Source organism: Rhinatrema bivittatum, chromosome 4 (genome assembly GCF_901001135.1).
Source record: "Rhinatrema bivittatum chromosome 4, aRhiBiv1.1, whole genome shotgun sequence".
In the NCBI taxonomy this organism is placed as follows: Eukaryota; Metazoa; Chordata; class Amphibia; order Gymnophiona; family Rhinatrematidae; genus Rhinatrema; species Rhinatrema bivittatum.
In genome coordinates this window covers 37,859,008-37,879,069 of record NC_042618.1, presented here as the reverse complement: position 1 = coordinate 37,879,069, position 20,062 = coordinate 37,859,008, and positions in this window count along the sequence as shown.

The window sequence follows — 20,062 nt, the reverse complement described above, 5'->3', positions numbered from 1 at the left end:
ATGCCTATTGTACACTTTTAATCTTTGCAGTTGCACCTTTCAAAGTTTCCCTTTTGAAAATTGTTAGAGCTATAGATTTACATATTGTCCCCCTTCCAGTTATTAGTTCAAAATTGATCATGTTATGATCACTATTGCCAAGTGGCCTTAGCATTGTTACCTCTCTCACCAAATCCTGCGTTCCCCTAAGAATTAAATCTAAAATAGCTCCCTCTCGTGCTGCTTCCTGAACAAATTGCTCCATGAAGCAGTCATTTATTCCATCCAGGAATTTTATGTCTCTAGCATGTCCTGATGTTACATTTACCCAGTCAATATTGGGTAAATTCTAGTGGCGAACTTATCTATCTTTCTTGAACAACTAATCACAGCAAAATTGACTTTACTCTTATCTTAGGTGATTTTAACTTACCCTTGAATAGTCCCCGCCACTCCTAAGAAAATGCAAGCGAGCATGGCAGAAAGCTCCCTCTACCTAATCTGCAAAAAACTTTAGGTTACTGCACTCTCAATATCAGTTGAAAGTCTTAGAAGCAAAAAAAAAATATTCTTTTCAAATAAAATTCAAAAAAAATTATTGACCTCTGACACATGTCCTTGGGCCAATGCCCTCGCGAGACTATACAATCTCACTCGTCAATTGCGTTCATCTCAGCACGGACTCCTTGACCTGCCCTCTGCTCGAGCAGCCCGCTTAACATCCACCACTAGAGAATCTCCATGGCAGCACTCTCCCTATGGCATTCCTTGCTGTTGGATTTAAGACTAAACCCCAGCAGTAAAACCTTTTGGAAATTCTTAACCTTTCTTTTGCAGCAGGTTTCATGACTATGTTAATATTACTGGTTAGCAATCTCCTTATATCCAGGTCAGATGTGAGGGATTTTTTTTTTTTTTATTGTGCATCGCTTCAGCCATTATTGTATAAAGTGATTGATTAATAAATCCTATGAAATAAAGGTTGATTCATGCTCTGTGCAAAAGCAAAGGGGTTAATTTGATCCATTTCTGCAAAGAGGGGGCCAGGATGTCAACCGATCTTTGGGTACTTTCCATCGTAAGTGGCAAATAACCTTGACCACAGTTTCAAGTGATTTTCAGGGTCTCTCCATACACATCCAAGAGAGAGGAGGCTGTGGCTTAATCCGCATAGGATTTTTTTTTTTTTCCGTTGGTTAATAGCTGTGATTCCTGCTGAGGCAGCAGTTCCATTATGTCAGGAGGCCAAAGAAGGGTGGGCACTTATCAGCCCATGTTGGTTCTCAGAAAGGTGTCTGACTTTTTTTTTTTATAGTTTCTTTCTTTGGATGCAAGTTTGATCGCTGTGGTCAGGGAAAGAATTCCTGGTGTTCATAGTTCTGACAGGGGCCTCCCATTTGGGAGAACCTTCAAAGTTCCTCAGGTTTGAGGTGATGGAGCATAGTTTCAGTTCTAAGCCCTGCTTCTAGCTTCACAGTAGTTCCTAGTGTTTACCAAAGTAATGATAAGTGTTGCAGTGATTCATGCAACAATGATTATCCTGGTGTTCTTTGGGCAAAGGTCATAGAAACATAGAAACGACGGCAGAAGAAGACCAAATGGCCCATCTAGTCTGCCCAGCAAGCTTCACACATATTTTCTCTCATACTTATCTGTTTCTCTTAGCTCTTGGTTCTATTTCCCTTCCACCCCCACCTTTAATGTAGAGAGCAGTGATGGAGCTGCATCCAAGTGAAATATCTAGCTTGATTCGTTAGGGGTAGTAGCCGCCGCAATAAGCAAGCTGCACCCATGCTTATTTGTTTTACCCAGACTATGTTATTAGCCCTTATTGGTTGTTTTTCTTCTCCCCTGCCGTTGAAGCAGGGAGCTATGCTGGATATGCGTGACGTATAAGTCTTCTCCCATGCTGTTGAAGCAGAGAGCCATGCTGGATGTGCATCGAAAGTGAAGTATCAGGCACATTTGGTTTGGGGTAGTAACCGCCGTAACAAGCCAGCTACTCCCCGCTTTGTGAGTGCGAACCCTCTTTTCTTCTCCCCTGCCGTTGAAGCATGGGTCTTTTGCCAACAATCTGCGCACAAGAGGATTGTAGACCCTAAGATAAGTGGTAAATCGGATGAGAAACAACTTGATACATCACACAGGTTGGAATACCTGGGGAATGCTTTTTGAGATTTCCCTTGGCACATTCTAGACCCCCAGAGGTTGGGAGTGGCCAATTTTTTTTTGTTTTGTTTTGTTTGGGGGGGGAGGGATCCCCTCTGCTAGCTTTGAATACAAGGCTAGTTGCCAAGGTCCTGCAGTTCTTCAGTCTATGATGGGAAGCAGGTTGAGTAACTTGATGTAGTTTCTCAGTGTGGCCACAAAGGATTTTGCTGTCATGTTTCCTCCTTGACCTTTACTAGACTGAGTGGTCCAGTGGGCAGAAAAATATCATAGCAGGGTGGTCTTAGTAGTTCCAGAGTGACCTAGGTGATCATGGCTTGCTGGTCTAGTAAACTGGAAGTTGGTGAGTCCTTTAGGGCTTAATCAGCACCTGGGCTGCTACATTGGGGTCCAATTTTTATTGGAGCAGGTGCATCACTCTGGTCACCCAGCCTAGCTTTTGAAAGCAGAAGGTTGAGTGGGCAATTCAGAGGAAGACTTTGCTTCAAGCTAGGAAGTTTCAACTTGGTATGCACCTATTTGTTGAATGGTTGAGGCCTGGCGTCAGGAGGCAAGGATTGTCCCATTTCAGGCTTCTGTGCCTCTGATCCTTTCCTTTTTGCACAGAAAATTACCGAAAGGAATAGTCTTGAACTCCTCTTGAGGTGCCAGTTGCAGCTTTGACCTATTTCAAGAGTAGAGTGCACTAATCCTCAATGGCTTCTCATCCTGTTGTAATGGGATTTCTCAAGGACACACAGAGGTAGATCTTTAAAAAGTACGCCAGATTTTATAAGATACGTGCGTAGCCACGCGTAGATTATAAAATCTGGGTCGGCGCGTGCAAGGCTGCGCAAAATCGGCAGCCTGCACGCACCGAGCCGTCTGCCTCCGTTCCCTCTGCATCCCCCCACCTTTGTTGGGCAAGTTACGCCTGCTTGAAGCAGGCGTAACTTGCGTGCACACCGCCTCGCATCTCCCGGCACAGGCTGCAGTGCCGGGGAACTCGGGGACCCCCCCTCCCACCCCTTTTACGAAGCCCCGGGGCTTTGCGTGCGCCGGCGGCCTATGCAAAATAGGCGCATGTAAATCCAGGAAGATTTACACGCGCAGGGCTCTTAAAATCTAGCCCACAGTGCGTACATTCCCCAGTTTGGCAGGTGGTTCCGCTGTGGCATTTTTAATTTGATCTTGAGGGCCTTATGTAGTTTACATTTTGAGTCAGAGCATCGGTGGAAGAGGTTGCCTTAAAGATTCTTGGTGGCAGCTATTTGCTCAGGAAGGTATACTTCAGAATTACAGGCCTTATATGTAGGGATCTTTCCTTCAGTTTCATAAGATGGGGGTTTCCTTTTGAACGGTTTCATCCATTTTCTTTTTGTCACGTGACTTGTCTTGTGTCAGCCTATGGAATTGAGTGATTTTAGGAACTTTGAATGCATTGCCTCATACCTGTGAGCTGCTTATGTTCTGCACAGGGCTCTCCTAGGGTATCTGAAGGTCATGAATGTTTTTCATAAATCAGACCATTTATTAGTGCTATTTGACCATAACAAGGGAAGGAGATCTTCAAAAGCATTTTTTTTTTTTTTTTCAAACGTTGAGGAAGCGATTTGTTTCTGCCTACATTTGCAAGGGGCTGCTGGTCCTGGAGTACCTTCTGGCTAATTCCACTAGGGTGCAGGCTACATCTTGGACTGCATGTCTTAGTTTTACTACAAGAGAGATGTAAGACAGTGACTTGGTCTTCTTGCAATACTTTTGATGAATGTTGCAGGCTCTGTTTTCATGCTTTGAACTCGGCAACGTTTGGGGGGGGGGGGGGGGGGGGGGGTTTGGTTCATGACCAGTTTTGAGAGGCTTGGGTACATCCAAGTTGTCTGGACTGATCTGGGGATAAGGAAGGAAAAACTTTGGTTCTTACCAGATTCCATTAGTCCTGCAGATCAGTCTACAATCCTGCCCTGCTGTTTTTGTGTGTGCATATAGCTCTGTCCTTCAGCATTCAAATTCTTCCCCTGGTGAGGATTCTTCTGTTGGAAGCAAAGTTGAGTTTTTTATTTCCCTGTTTGAATTGTAGGTGGACATTTTTTGTGCTTGGTTACATATTATACTGAGTGACTTCAGGTGGCGCATAGGCTTATGTACAGCAGTACTGTAAAGATTTTCTGTCTCCATCTGCTGGTAGGGAAGAGAAAGCAAGTTGTCTGGACTGATCTATGGGACCAAAGGAAAGAAAATTCATGTAAGAACCAAAACTTTCCCATTAAGTTGTGGGGTTGTTTTTTTTGTTTAATTTTTGTGGCTGCAAATGTTTAGGCTAGAGTACTAGTGTGATAAGGATGGAAAATATGGTAGGCAGGTAGAGGTATGGTCAAGAATACATTTGGGAAAAATTTGAAGTGGTGGGGTATCTTTCATAATCCTTCTGCTACCTGATGGTTAACTAGCTTGTATAATATAGATCACAATCAGGCTGCTTCAATATAGTGTGCTCAGCCTAGTGCACTGTTTAACCTGTGGTTGGATGCATGTTTTAGATACGTGTCCACAACCCCTTATGCTAAAAGGGGATTAGAATATCCAAACCATGTGTCCACCCCCTCCCCCCCACTGACGGTAATAGTACTCATCCCATGCAAATACATATTGAGGCTATTAGTTATTCTCCCCCAATTAAAAAAAAAAAGTGCACATTTTTAACCTGCAAAAATTAATACCTGCCCAAAGCAGGCATTAATTCTTGGAGCCCAAAAAAATAACAGAAAAGCAGAAAATACTGCTTCTGTTTCTTTTCATTTCTTCCTACTTAATATCACAATGAGGTGGAACTGAAATAGAATTAAAAAAAAAAAGTGCTGGTCAGGTTCGGTAAAAGGATGCTCATAAAACTGAGCATTTATTTAAAAGCTTTTATATACCGAAAGCAGTTTGCACATCGTATTGGTTTACAAGGAACAAATTACCAAAAGATTAGAACATCATTTACAAGAACAAATGACAATGATTAGAACAAAATAACAGCATGATGTGAGAGAAAAATTATAGTAAAATTACGAGCGACGCGTGAGATCAAATATATAGTGTTCATATATTACAGTAAAATTAGAAAGATCGCTTATCACAAATGACAGAATGAGTGAAAATTATGATAGGCAAATATTATAATCAATTGCATGCAACGAGTGAAAAATAAATGAGGGTACAGGGTAACAAACAATTTATAGGGGGAGGAAACAAGATATGTACAAATTAGTTTTCCTAACTTGCTGGTAGTCACCTCTCCCGGATGTCTGCTGCAGCGGAGGTGCTAGGGGTGTGCAACTTCCCCTAGCGCCTCCTTTTCACCACAGCACCTGGGAGAGGTGGATCCGGCATGTTAGGGGAGTGGGCGCTCATGCATGAGTGCCCACTAAATCACTCCACTATTCCATCAGCCTGAATGTATTTCAAAAGAGCTAGCCTATCCCCCCTCCCCCTTGGTTCTATAGTTCACTACCACTTGAAAGAACATTTAGGCTGAGTTTAGTCTTAGTTTAGGCTGTATGGACAGATGTTGAAAATAGAGTTGCAGGCTTCTGTTATACATGACTCAAATAATTTTCCTGTACATCTTACTACAAAAACTGTTCCTACCTGTCATGTAATGTCTTAGCATTACCCCTAACCCTCTGGCTACTTGAAAGGTCCTGCCTGCTTGTGCCCCTAGACCTAATCTTCCACCCGGGTTCCTGCTAAGTATCCTGCCTGTAACCTATCTGCTGTGGCTTCTAGCCATGGCAAGACCCCACACAAGAGGGGATCATACAGTTCCTAGAAGGGAGCCTAGAGATCAAATACAGAAAATACTAGAATCCTGAATCAGTCCAGGACAGAGCTAATAAACTGGAGATTTTAACAAAGTAGGAACAGTGACTGGAGAAAAGATTCAATTTTCAAACAGTAATAGGTAAGGATTCATTTAGTAAATACTGTTTTTTAGCTAGAGACTTGCTATAGGTGGACAGACAGGGTAGTTTTAGGTCCAGACTGATAACTTACTTATGTTGGTATCTTTCAAGGCTTACCTTAATACTAAAATAGCATGGTACCAGGTAAAAATGATGGATTTATTAACATATAGGAATAATGTATAAATAACACTAAATGGTTGTCTACCTACATATAAAGACTTAAAGGTCATGTTTTTAGCCACAGGGTCTCAAGAGATCTCAGTATTGCCACCTCTGGTGTCTGTGATCTAATCATTTTTTCATTTGCCTGCTTTTCTACTGTTTAGGAGAAGTCCTAACACTAGCAGAGGCATGAAGTAAGAATAAAGAAACCACTTAAAGCAGGAGCAAGGGTCCTCCTGGTGTCCTAGTTAAGTATGTGGGACCTTTTGTTCATGGGCACAACTATTCAGTGTTTGTAGCATTTAGGGTTTGTAAATTTATTCCTGTAAGCTACTAATCTGACTCTTACCTGGTAAGAGTCATATATTATTAGCTTACAGGAATAAATGCCAGGAGTGTTGTGATCTTCCTGCATGCAGTGCAGGAAGATCACAACACCCCTGGTATCAGGGATAGGGCACTGCGTGCAGGAAGATGACAACACTCCCAGTATCAGGGATAGGGCACAAGTTCTAGTCACATTACTTTTTTTGTCAAGCTACCAACCGTTTCAATTTCCCATCCCCCCCCCCGCAACCATCACCTCAGTGGGAACCTTGGTAACATCAATAAATAAGAGGGCAGCCAGCCAATAGGAATACATATTCATACCTTAACTGACTTGAAAGTGTCAATTTGTATCATTTTCTGTTAGTGCGCACTAATCCGATTTAATGATTAACGATAAATCGTTAGAATTCCTATTGTATCGTGTTCTTTAATGATTTAAGACGATATTAAAATTATCGGATGATAATTTTAATCGTTGAAAAACGATTCACATCCCTACTGTAGATAGAGTTCTTGCAACTTCAGGGCGTATTGGTGGGTTGTCTGAAGAACCAATCACCCACAGTACCATTAGTAGCTTTCTGACCAATTGTAGCTTTCCAATTAATGGCATCCCAGGCTGTTGGCCGTAGTCTGAACTAATGTTGTAAAGATGAAAACATTACCCGCAGGCCAGCTCAAAGGAAATATGCTCACACTGGGGGAAAATGCAAGTGTCTGGGCAAAACAAGGAATGGTAGTGCATTGTTCATCTAGCTATAGACAAGTGGTTTTTGTTTTTTCCCATCAGGAAGATACATTTATAGCCTCACTTTTCCATGCTGTTCTAAAGAACATAGAACACAGTTGATTGATAGAAAAACACGAGCAGAGGGATCAGGCTCTGTATGGTTACAAAATTTGACTCTACGTTGAGGGGGAAACTGGGTTAAATTACTAAGCTTGACCTGATTTGCTAAACTTTTTTTCTCCCTCCCATGAATGGAGAACTCTGGCCCTTCTAGCCATTCACTAGTTTTTATAATGGACTCTAGCAGTGATATCTTACAGCCAAGAGTAATAAGCAGAGCAGTACAAAACTAGATGCAAAATGAGCTGGGGTTGTGGAAATTAACCTAGGATCTATATAAAAACTATTGAGGGGATAGAAGGGCTAGATTTCTCCATTCTGCATTCATTGGATAAAGGGGAAAAAAGTAGAGCATGGGAAAAGTGAGGCTAAAATGTATCTTCCTGCTGGGGAAAAAAGGAAGCATATATCGTTTGTGGGGGAAAACAGGCTTCTAAAATTCTGAACTGAAGCCAATTATTTTTCTAGAGTGAGAGTAACTTAAAAGCAGCATGTGTAGGAAGTTGAGGAGTGAGATAGTGATGGGGAACATATACAGCCCATGAGGACTGGCATTGGCCACCCTTATAGGAAGGCAACAAGAGCATGTGTACTCCTGTTAGGAAGGAGACTGGAGATGATATGAGTCAAATGGAATTAGCTAGTTGAGGTGATAGCTAAGGATAGACTTTGGTTTAAAATGAAACTACTGAAGAGTAGGACTTTTATGTACACACAGGGCACTCATGCATTTGCTTAATGTGAAACTGTACATGCTAACAAGACTAAGCCACAACGGGCAACTGCAGGATAATCAGAGCCTTGGTGAATCTGCCTTGAAGAAATTCTAAGACCACTGGTACTGAAGCATGGGCTGATGCACCAACCAGCAGATGCAGACAGAGGTGAAAAGTGTGCTGGTGTCACTCGTCATATCTCTATAATGATAGTTTGTACAGGATTTACTGGTAGGCTGCTATCTGTGCACATGTTGAAGAGTAGAAATGTTCCCCTTCAGTTTTTTTTGTTAATCTTTCTTGAATAACAAGAAAATACCAGAACAAAACCAACCAAAAGAGACTGAATGGTCACCCTAAGGGCAAAGGAATCAATTCTTTTCATACTCACCAAAGTCCTCTGCTGTGCCTAGTATGCCCTTCAAATGCCTTGCCAGGACAGTGTGCCATGAACCTAAGGGCACAGACCAAGAAGGCAGCATATGGAGGACTTATAGACTGGCCTGACTATCCTAGTGGAAAGGAAATTATCAGGTAAATAGTAATTTCATATTCCTCTTCACTCAGCCCAGTCCATCCACAAGTGCGATGTACCCAAGCTACTCCCTCAAAGGGCAGGATGTTGCCCTCTTCTCTTTCACACTGCTGAAGCAAAGAATGCAAATTCCTTCACTGGGCCAGCCAGACAGTGTTTATTTTGAAAATGCATGTAATGACAATGTCGCTGCTCTGCAAATAGCTGAAGATAATTGAAGTTCCTCTTCATCCAGTCAGGCTCGTCCCCACAAGTGGGCTATGCACTCCTACCAGCAGAGGGAGACACATCAAGTATTTTGTTGATGTCACCTCTCGTACCTCAGTGCTGATAGCAGCCTGCCTCTAGTGTTGCCAGCAGCTGGATGTGCATGCCGGGCTGTAGGCAATGGATTGCGGCCCGGTAGGCTGAAATGGAAAAGAATGTACAGGAAGCTCCTGAGGTGATAGATTAATCTCCTGCCCTCAGTTGAGCACGGTCCTTGGTTATGCTGCTTCAAACCCCCCCCCCCCCCCCCCCAAAAAAAAGGGGTGAAATGCACAGCTTCTGATGTAATAGTTTTGAGGATCAGGATCAGGATCAAGGATTTCCAGGACAGTTGGTAAGACTCCTTTTGCCCTGTCCTCCATATTGCTCCCCCCCCCCCTTTTTTTTTTATTTTTTATAAAGAAGGCTTCTTTTAAGCAAGTTTGGGGGAAAAAAAACCCACAGGAGAGTGTTGCTGCGCAGCGGGCAGTAGGTGGCAATGTTTTATGTCAGTTATTTGGGTGAAGGAGGGGAATTTGAGAGTCACCTGCTGTGACAGACAGTACATACTGGTGATCAAGGCTGATAGCAGCAAAAGCAGAGCTCTGCCCACCATGAACGGGGTAAGTTGAAACTGCCAGTGAGCTTTGAACAGCAGAGCTTATCTCTGGGGGTTGTTGGGGGGGGTGGGGGCTATAGCTGGATATGATCTGACTAAGCTCAAAGCTCCTTGGGGGGGGAGGGAAGGGTCTTTTGCTGACAACTCCAATGCTTTTTGCGCACCAGGGCGATGAAGACTGAGGGTGCATAACCTTTTTTCCAGTACCAGCTTTTTTTTTTTTTTTTATTGTTCCAAGAGGGCAGTGCTACTGCACCACAGCCTCCACATCAGTGCACTGCAGAATTAGGAGTTCACCTGCCACTTCTAGAGTGGGCACAGCTAATGGTGGATCAATGGATTTCCCCATAATGTTTGATAGGATTGGCACCTTGGAGTGTGGGTGTCCAATTTGATATCGTTATGGGCTGTCCCCTTATCGGTCTGCTGAAGAAAAGGTGGGGGGGGGGGGGGGTTGTTCAGTCTACAGTAGCTTATGGCATTAAATGTGGTGGTCTTGGTACTGGAAAACCAGATGGGCCTAGATTGGTACCCCATTTACATGAGGTATAAAAATAAAGAGCTTTTCCTGCACCTGATGCCGTTCAAGAAATCATTTAAGTTTACCCTCTTCACAATGGAAATCTTGCAATCGGTGATCATGGTGGTGGTGCATATAGGTAAACTCATCTGCTTGGATTTGATGGAAGTGCATCTTCACATTCCCATATGTGAGGAGTACTGATGGTTTCTTTGTTTCTCCCTGCTGGGTTGCCATTTTCAGTTTCCAGTGTTAACCCCCTTTGGGTTAGCTACATTTCCACAGACCTCCACGAGACGTGGTCATGGTGGTAGCCTTAAGAATGGAAGGGATCTTAGTGTACCTGTACTTGGTTCATCCACATGAAGTCCTTCAGGGAGAGTCAGGAAAACCAGGTCAGGAGGCTGTAGATAGTTCAGTTACTGTTGGTGTAATTGTCACCATGGAACTTATGGTCTGAAGCTAAAATTGTGGACCTGGTTCCATGGTTGAGGGTGCACAGGCACCCTCTACTGGGTGTCTTGCTCTCTGTGATAGCTCCAGTGTCGTTGCTACTCTGTGAGGTTGCTGCTTCGGGTGGAGCCTTCAATGATGGCTGTACTATGAGCATTTGGTTGGAGGGGTGGACTTAATGTCGGTGCCCATGAACCTAAGCCTGTTTTGGATGGAGAACTCACTGCAGGGGGGTTTGTTTCGTGGTGGAGGTGAGCTGCCTTATCAACCGTCTGGAGTCTCAGGTGATTTTGTCTGCTATCCCTCGAATTTATGCCATGGATACTTGAAGAGCAGTGATCATGAGGTTCAACAGTAGCATACATAAACCAACTAGGAGGCCATCAGTGTCTGTGGGTTTCTCTAGAAATGGATATATGGCTCCCTTGAATGAAAGTTTTCAGATCTGGTTGAGGTGTAGAAGCTTGTGTAGAAGTCTTCAAAATTTGTCACAAGGTGGGGGGTCTGCCCTTTATGGATGAATGACTGCAGATATAAGTGCAAAGATTAACTACTTTAGTCACAGGAGATATCTGAAATCAGAAATCGATGCCATAATGTAAGAATGGCATATTTTCCTCGTTGGGTCAGGGATGGTAGAGTGTTACAAAGGATTGTAGGGCATCTAGGCTTTAGGCTTTGTTCTCCTGCTACTCTTACGTTGCTTGCCATGGTTGCCAAGACCAGACCTTGTATCCTGTGTTACACCAGTCCTCTTTAGTTTACATCTCTCTGGCATTTGATCTGCCAGAATATACTCTCTCTTGAGGACCTGGACCTTGAAAGAGCTCATTTGGTAAGAGGTTCTTTGACTGATATGTTCTCTCCTTTTGAAGGCGAGGTAGCTTTCTACTTCCCTGGCTGATGTAGGGTGTGGTGAGGGGTGGTTTTTTTTTTTTTGAGGAGTGGTGTGATTGGCATCCATCAGGCCTGTCTTTTAATGTAGATCTATCCTTAGTCCCTAGGTTTTAGGATAACAGCACTGTAGTTGGTTTGGGGGTGGGCAGAATACCAAGGTATCTTCATCAGAAAGTCTTGTTTTCTTAGCAGAATTTCTAGACCCACCACTAGCCTGTGGGTAGTGGTGGGTCTAGAAATTCTGGGGACAAGAGCTCAGTGAGTGTGTTCAATTTTAATATCCAGTGCTGAGGCATAAGTTGGTGTCGCAGTAGCCTGACCACCAGAGAGTATAAACATGCAGATTTTCATGGCGATGTCACCGGCATTAGCGTACTCCGCAGTGTCAGGAACTTCCCTGATCCTTAAATTGCACCTCTGGCTGCAATTCTCCACATCCAAGTTTCTCGGCGAGGGTAGTGAGCTCGTCAGTAATCACCTGTTGCTGCGCCATCAGGGTAATTAATGCGGCACCATGACTGTCAACTCAGATGTCTATTTCATCAACCCAAGCTCATGCAGTCCTTGTGCAGTTCAGCTGTAGCTCATAGGCCAGAGTTCCATAATATGGGTGTGTCTACAGAAAGTTTACTTTCTGGTGTCTTGTCAACAAAGCATACTGCATGGAAGGGACATCAAATAAATCTTTGTGCAGAATGGACTGCTCTTGTAGAGTATAAACCCAGAGCAGTACATGAATCAGGGGAAGGTGTCCAAAGATCGGTACGCGCAAGGTGCTGTGTTAAATTTGACGAGCCAGTGCAGCTCAGCCAAGACAGGAGTTATATGGTGTCTGATGCTACAGCCTAAAAGAAGACTGGCTACAGCATCTGTAAAGCCCTTACTGTTATAGGTAAACCAAAATAAAAGGAACTGCACTAATCCAACCCAGGGAAGGGAATAAATTGAACCACTGAATGAAAATGTACCAGTTGTGACAAAGTACCTGCAGCTTATAATAACCAGATTTAATGTCTGATCTATCTAGTGGAATTAATGAGTTTTGCATTAATTAACACTCCAAGACTTCCTAAACGAGGAGCAAGTTTATAATAATTTTAATACTGGAAGGGAATAAGAATCTGAGTGTTGGAAAACTACAATTTGTTTGCCATGTTAAGAGCCAGCTTGTGTGTTAAACGGCAAATGGAAAAGATGCAAGAAGATATCATAAGTTTCTGACCAAGTGGAGGCCAATGGAATGAAAACCTGTCATTGGCTTACAGACACAAACCAGTTAGAAGTCTGCATATTGGTGCTACATCAATGTTGAACAGGAGCGCTGAAAGGACACAAGCTTCCGGGACTCCTGTCAACATCTGGTACCAAGCTGATTTATACTACAGTCTAGGACTTTCACAGCTGCATTATAGAATGGAGATACTACAGTGAATGCTTGTGTTTATAAAAGACTGGGTCCACATTAAAACTGTTTCTACTTTTCACATCATGCTTTGATGTTGCTATAGACTTAGTTAATATTAGTGGAAAGTGGTACTTGACCTACTCCTTACAATCAGTATGGCATCAGTATATTAACCCTAAATATGCTTGACATATTTGCATACAGTTAAAGCAAGTTATGAAAATCTCATGTATATTCACTGTGGATGGATATCTTTGCAAAGCAGACTGGTTGGGTAATCTTCAAGGATTGAGGTGAGGACCACTGGTATAGGCTATTAGTTTTTTGGAAATTTTAGCCTTGTATATTTATTGTAAGAGGTGACTTCTGGAACATTATCTGTGCTGAAATTGCTCTCTCCAATTTCCTACTAAAGGTGGATTTCTGGATTTACTATATGCAATACTCTGTCCTTTAAAAAGAGTTTCCAATGCAGGTGTGGAGCACATGTAACCAGTCTGGTTTTCTAGAGAGTCACAATGAATTATGCAAGAGCGATTTGCATACACAAGGTTAAAAATATACATGAGGTTCATTTACATGTATTTAAGGATGCCCCAAAAACCATATTAAGTATGCCTCTAGCACTGAGTTAGAAACAACTGCTTCAAGCCGTTAATCTGTTCACTATGATAATAGGGCCTTTGAAGGAAAAATCTAAAATCGCATTCATTTCCAGTCCTGGAGGGCTGCAAATGGTCAAGTTTTCAGAATATCTGTAATGAATATATATGATATGTACATACAATTGAAGAAGTATGAATGTAAAGATAGCCTTTTATGTTTTTAATTTAACTGGCTACAGGTAGCCAGATAACTTTTATCCCAATGAATATACAGGATAAGTTATCTGGCTACTTCTGTGCAGTAGCTTGCACCAACAGCAACTGAGGGGCACATGAGGTAGCAGCTTTACCTGCATAGGAACTCCCATGCATACTCAGTATGACTGAGCTGGAGCCATATCTGCACCCTGGGACTTCATCCATGTTATGGTTGACTCATGTCTGCTTAGCAACAGAAAATCCATCCTACCAAACCTTTCCCTAATGTTCTAAGCCTAATGGAATCCTTCTGTTAATAGAAAGGCATCTAGGAACCTCTAAGCTGTATCTCACCCTTACTTCAGAGTGATCTTTAAAACAATTCATTTTATCCCCACAGCATGCCATGCTTCAACTGAATATCTTTGGGATCAGTTAGCTCTTTACCGTTGATCATTATTTTACATGTATACCGATCGCGCATGGAGCTGATTTATCTCAATCACCTTTATGCCTCTTCATGCTATTATCAACTTTGTGTCCTTTTTAGATCTAGAAGATGGGCAATAAATCACATAATTCATAGAAGGGCTCATTTTTAAACCTCAGCACCAATACCGGGAGATACGCGTCACACGCATTTTCAAAGTGGCCCAGCCATGCGCGTATCTACTAGTGTGTGCAAAGGAGCCGGGCGCGGCCAGCACACAGAACTTACCTGCTCTCCCGAGCAGCAGTAAGTTAAAAAATAAAATTTAGGTTAGTTGGGGTGGGGGGTTTAGGGGGTCAGAGTGGAGAGGGGAAAAGGGAGGACGGTTAGGTAGGGGGTTTAGGAAGTCCATTCCTTTACTGGAGCGGACAGAGGGAACTGGGGAAAGGCCTAGTTGCGTCGGGTTGCATTTCTTAAAATATTTCTCCCTCCCTTGCGAGTGGGGTACACGCGCATGTTATAAAATCGGCACATCTGCGAGCACGCCGGGAACAGCGAGCGCGCATGGATGCCCGTGCATGCGTTTTAAAATATACCCGGTGCTGTGTTTTAATGCTTATAAAAACTCTCTAGTTTTAATCTTGTTAACTGACAGGATTAGTAGTTTATCCCTCCAAGTTACTTAGAGCAGAGATTCTCAACCTAAAACCCCCATCTCTGGTTCAGGGTAACACTTTTTTTTTTTTTTTTTAAACTTACCTGAGCTCAGCACTTACCAGCTGAGTACAGAGATGGTCTCCGGCTATGGGTGGAGAGGTTATCTGCCATCACCACGCTTGGCTTCCTGCACCCACTGCCTTTCAGCTGAACTAGCAGCAAGTTCACGCACACCTGATGGACCACAGAAATGACTTCCGGAATTCTCAACTGGGGGAGGGACCTTTTGGGTATCACCATAGGAGAGTGGGGTTTGCTTTTCTCTTCCAAAAAGCTTGATGCAATCCCCATAAAGGAGATGCACCTCCACCATCTGCTGGAGACTGAGAATACTGGCAGGCTGGGATCATGGCAGGGCTATATATAGTACTGACTGTCAGCTTGCTCCAGCTCAATCTGCTGGATTGAGCTGGAGAGGAAGAGGGGGGGGGGGTGGCGCATAAACCCACTGCTCCTGAGTCCATCTGTCTACTTGCTAGGAAAGAATGGATATTCTTGCACAGTGATTTTTAATTTTACATAATTGTCTTTATGATACAAATCTTTCAGTAGTTTGGGCTATATACCTTATATTAATATTGCTGGAAAAAAATCTGTTTAAAGAGGAAATGTTTGAAAAAAATTGAGCACCAAATGCCCCTTACTAAAATGCCATTTGTAAATTGAAAATTGTTTTTCATATATGGAAAAAAGATACTGTAACCAATTTTTGAACTTCCTGTTCAGCTATTTCTGGGATAACCAGGTAGTCTGTTTGCAGTGCCAACTTGCAGGGTCATTCATCAAAATGCATTATGGCATTAACGCCATAACACACATGACAGTTATGGTAGCACGTGGTGTGAATACAAATTATTCAAAGTGACAGGATTGGGGAGGGATTATTGGAAATGAAGGGCATTATCGCACTGTGTAATAGCATAACACATGCTAATCACATGCTGTTAATAACTACACCATTTTTCCTGGCGTTATTCTGTGCAATATGCCCAAAACAGCTATAACGCAATTCACGCTAAAGATTGTAAATTGCATTTCGGGCATTTTTTGGCTTGAGGGGAGTGGAGCAGAGTGGAGAGAGAGAGCGCACTGCTCTTGGGTGGCATACATACTAGTTAACTGGTCCTCCTATAGCAGTATAAATAGGTAGCTCGAGGTGAGGTTTTGGTGGTGTAGAGTTTTGGGGCCAGTTTTACATGCAGAATGAGATGTACGAACAGCACAGTAGACCTCTGTGAAGATCTGACATCATTTGGAGTGAGTAAAATCACACAGATTTCTACAATGCTCTCTCACCCTAGCAGGATGGACTCTACCAAGGTTCTATCAAGCTAGGGTGAGAAAACTGACGAAATCTCATCTTTGTGTGACTTTACTCACGCCAAATGATGTCAAATCTTCACAGAGGTCTACTGTGCTGTTCCTCCATCTCACTCTGCATGTAAAATTGGCCCCAAAACACTACATTACCACCAAAACTTCACCTTGAGTTACTAGCTGGCCCTCCTATACTGATAAATTCTTCACTACTATGAAGGCCTTATTAAAGAATCTCTCTCTGTCTGGGCACTTCATGATAAGCAATGTGCAAGTATTGTGGTGCGAAAACTTTACCGCATGTTGCAGTAAAGCAGAGTTGCTTACCTGGGGTTCTCCCAGGACAGCAGGATGTTAGTCCTCACATATGGGTGACATCAGATGGAGCCCGTTACGTTTCTAGAACTTTGACTGGCACACTGAGCATGCCACTAAACCTGCAGCCACCAGGGGTCCCCCCTCAGTCTGATTTGTAGCAAAAGTATGAGCGAAAAATAAAATAAGAAAACGTTATCGAACCTAACTCCGGGGGTGGCAGGCAGGTATCGTGAGGACTAACATCTTGCTGTCCTGGGAGAACACCTGTTACAGGTAAGCAACTCTTTCTCCCAGGACAAGCAGGATAGTAGTCCTCACATATGGGTGAATAGCAAGCCACAGGCTGAGTTGAACCTGTGGGGCCAAGCAGCACCAAACATTTGAAACAGGCACAACTGGGGTGCTGCTGGCATCAACGAGTCAGCCTGAAATTCACAACGGGTCGTGGAAGTGTCCGTGAAACTTCAAGGACTGGAGGAACGGTACCAGAAAAATGGAAGTAGACGTAGCACCTTCTGAAGGGGCCATGAGTATCATGGAGTCTGTCATGTTGCAGTTTCACTAGTGTCTTATTATAAGTGGCATCTGATGGTACATCTATAGCAGACATATCTCGAGGAAGAGCAAAGGCATCCATAGATGGTGCTCTTCTGTTCAAGTGTTGGGAGCAGAGGCATCCATATTGCGGTTCAGATGGGATGCAAGAATAGATGGTTGATCAAGTTTGCTAGTGGATGGTTCTGCTTGCAATAGGGGATCCAAGCACCACCCAAGGTGCTGGAATTGTCAGCTGATTCGGGACGATAATACATTCCAGTCGCATACTGAAGATTGGTGCGTAGCACAATGGAGTACCATATGGAGTAGGATAAAACCTCTGTCTTTTCTGGCAGAGGTGGTAAAAGTTTTAACTGCCATGTTTGTTCGAGTATTAACATGCAACCTGGTGGTCTACAAATGAAGACTACCTGGTTGGAGAGGCACTTCTTGAAAGCATAGACAAGAATATACCAACTCTTCCAAAAACTCCAGGAATAGCCTTTATAGGGCACTGAGGGCCATATGTAAGTATGGAGTTTGAAAACTTGCAATCTGGGCACCCAGCATAGGAGGGAGATGGCCATAGTGTAGGTCATCCTAGTGCTATATGCTTAAAGGGGAGACCTGCAATTAGATTTGTCTTATGTCCACAAATGACGACACTGAAACAAAGTCTAACATGTCAAGCTTCTGGCCATTTGTGCCAGTGTAGTGACATGAATTGTTGAGATTATACGTTTTAGCTAGAGCAATAGTTGAATCGATTGTGAGTAGCTGGCAAGGATGGATAGCGTCACTGCACAATTATTCAGGAGAATCCTGTGGCTAATGTAAGGTGTAATTCAGCTCCAAAAGAGGAGATGAGAAGATGTGCAGAGAGGGATTTCGGAAGTACTTAGAAATTCCTCTGAGCACAGTATCCTTATGAGAGAACTCTAATGAGTCAAGGGTACATATCTGGACTAGCCTTTTAAAGGGAGCTGCCTAGATACAGAGAAGGTGACACTTCGGAGTAATTGTGCAGTCACTACTGGTCAGGTGCCGAGGCAACACCAACAAGCAGTAGTATGTATATGAAAGAAACATGTTTATGAATGTCCAAAGAGCAGATCCAGTAAGCCTGGTGCCCAGTGACATCATCGTAAGTCTTTTCTGACAAGGAAATGTGTATAGAGCATACAGGTGCAAAAGAAGTCAGATCAGACTTTTTTTTTTTTTTTAGTAGAACTAACTCCCCTGGTAGGGAGAAAAGGTTTATAATATCTGGGACACCGAAGATACGGTACTCACAGCTTCACATTGAAAAAGTGAGTTCGGGTTATAGGTATTAATCTTTGTCAGTTTCCCATTGAATTCAAGTGAGAAATGGATCTGTTTGCTGGAACAATTTAAAATGTAGCCAGAGGAGCAGCCTGTGGAGCTGGCTGCGCTTTAGGTGTCCTTGTTTGTCGTGTAATTCCCCTCTGAGGAGCCATAGTTCCTAGAGTACAGGACATAGGGGGATAGTACTTATGCCTGCTGCTGAGACTCTAGAAGCTGTTTCAAATGAGTCATAAGCAGCTCTGACTTTGTGCTTGCCTGCTTCCAGTCCTTTCTGTAGGATGGAAGTCAGGGAGTGTTGTTGCTGCTATGGTAAAGTGTCAGTAACTTTTTCCAAAGATTTCAGTTATATTGGGTCATATACAATTGATATGCCGCTATTCGGGTTATCAACATTGACCCCTGAAAGACTCTGCGTCCCAATGCATCCAATGCTTTTTGGTCCTTTCCTGGAGGAGCAGAGGAATGTGGACCCAGCCTTTTGGCTTTTTTCTGTGCCGACTCTACCACTACAGAGTCGTGGGGCAGTTGACTCTTCTGAAAACCTGGGGCTTGTTGCACCAGGTACATCGCATCAGTCTTCCTGTTGACTGGTGGTACAGTACTTGGGTGATCCCAGAGTCTGTGTAGAAGATCAAGCAGTACTTTGTGTACTGGTATTGCCATTATTTCTTTTGGAGGATCCATGAATTGTAGAACCTTCAACATCTGGTGGCGAGCATCTGTCTCCGTAAGTAATGGAAAAGGGATTGTCTCAGACATCTTGACAAAACTGGCAAAGGAGAGGTCTTCTGGAGGAGAATGTCACCTCTCTTCCAGGGTGAGGGCTCAGAGCAATTCCTTGGAAGTATGTGAAGAGTCATTGGAGGATTCATCTTCCCAAGGATTATAGAGGGCTTCCCCTTCTCCCTGTGGACCTCCAGAGGGAGGAAGCACGTCAAATCCAAGAGGTCGGGAAGGCTTCGATGGAATCGGTGGCGGCATCGAAGCAAATGACGTACACTTAGGCCTTGATATCCCCGATGGTCCTGGTGTAGGTTCCAGCATCGGTGGATCCCAATGAGGGATCTGGTTGGGAACAGTCATCTTCCTCCGAGGAACCCGGAATGGGGATTGGGACCTGCAGAGGCCTTGATGGAAAACTCTATGCCTGCGTGTCAGGCGTCATAGGACGAGTCGATACAGCACCGATAGGCGTATCTAGACACTCAAAAAGCGGTGCAAAGATCAAGGGTGCCAACTGCGGTGTCAGTATGGGGGCTGGCACTGTTGGCGAATGGATGCCCCAAAGGGCGTTTAAGTACTGCCTCTTGGACCATTTCGTCCAATTCCCCCTTTGAGGCTGGCATAGTTAGATCTGTGCCTGGGGTAGGAGGCGGGCTAGGCGTTAATGACTCCACCACAGGGATCTGTGGAGGCTCAATACCTGGCACAGATATCGGTGGGGAACGCTTCGGGGACCCAGGTCCTAAGGAGGATTGGGGCGCCTCTCCCTGGGTCTTCTTCATAGGCGGCTCGATAACAGTCGATGCCGCTGCAGAATTGGTGCCGGCACCAGGCGGGGGACCCACATCAGTGCCAGTGTTTCCGATGCTTGGCCCGGTTCTTCTCCGGCGCAGAGGATGACGTCAGTGACGGACGGTCATCCGTTCCGTGGTGCTGCTGGCTAGGCATCCCCGAGGTTGATGGACCCTTTTTGGACTGCAGTGACCGAGTTGGAGACTATGGAGTAGCATGCTTTGAACCAAGGAGCTGCCCCATTTTTTCCAATCGAGCACAGCGTCCCTTAGGGGTCCATCTGTGC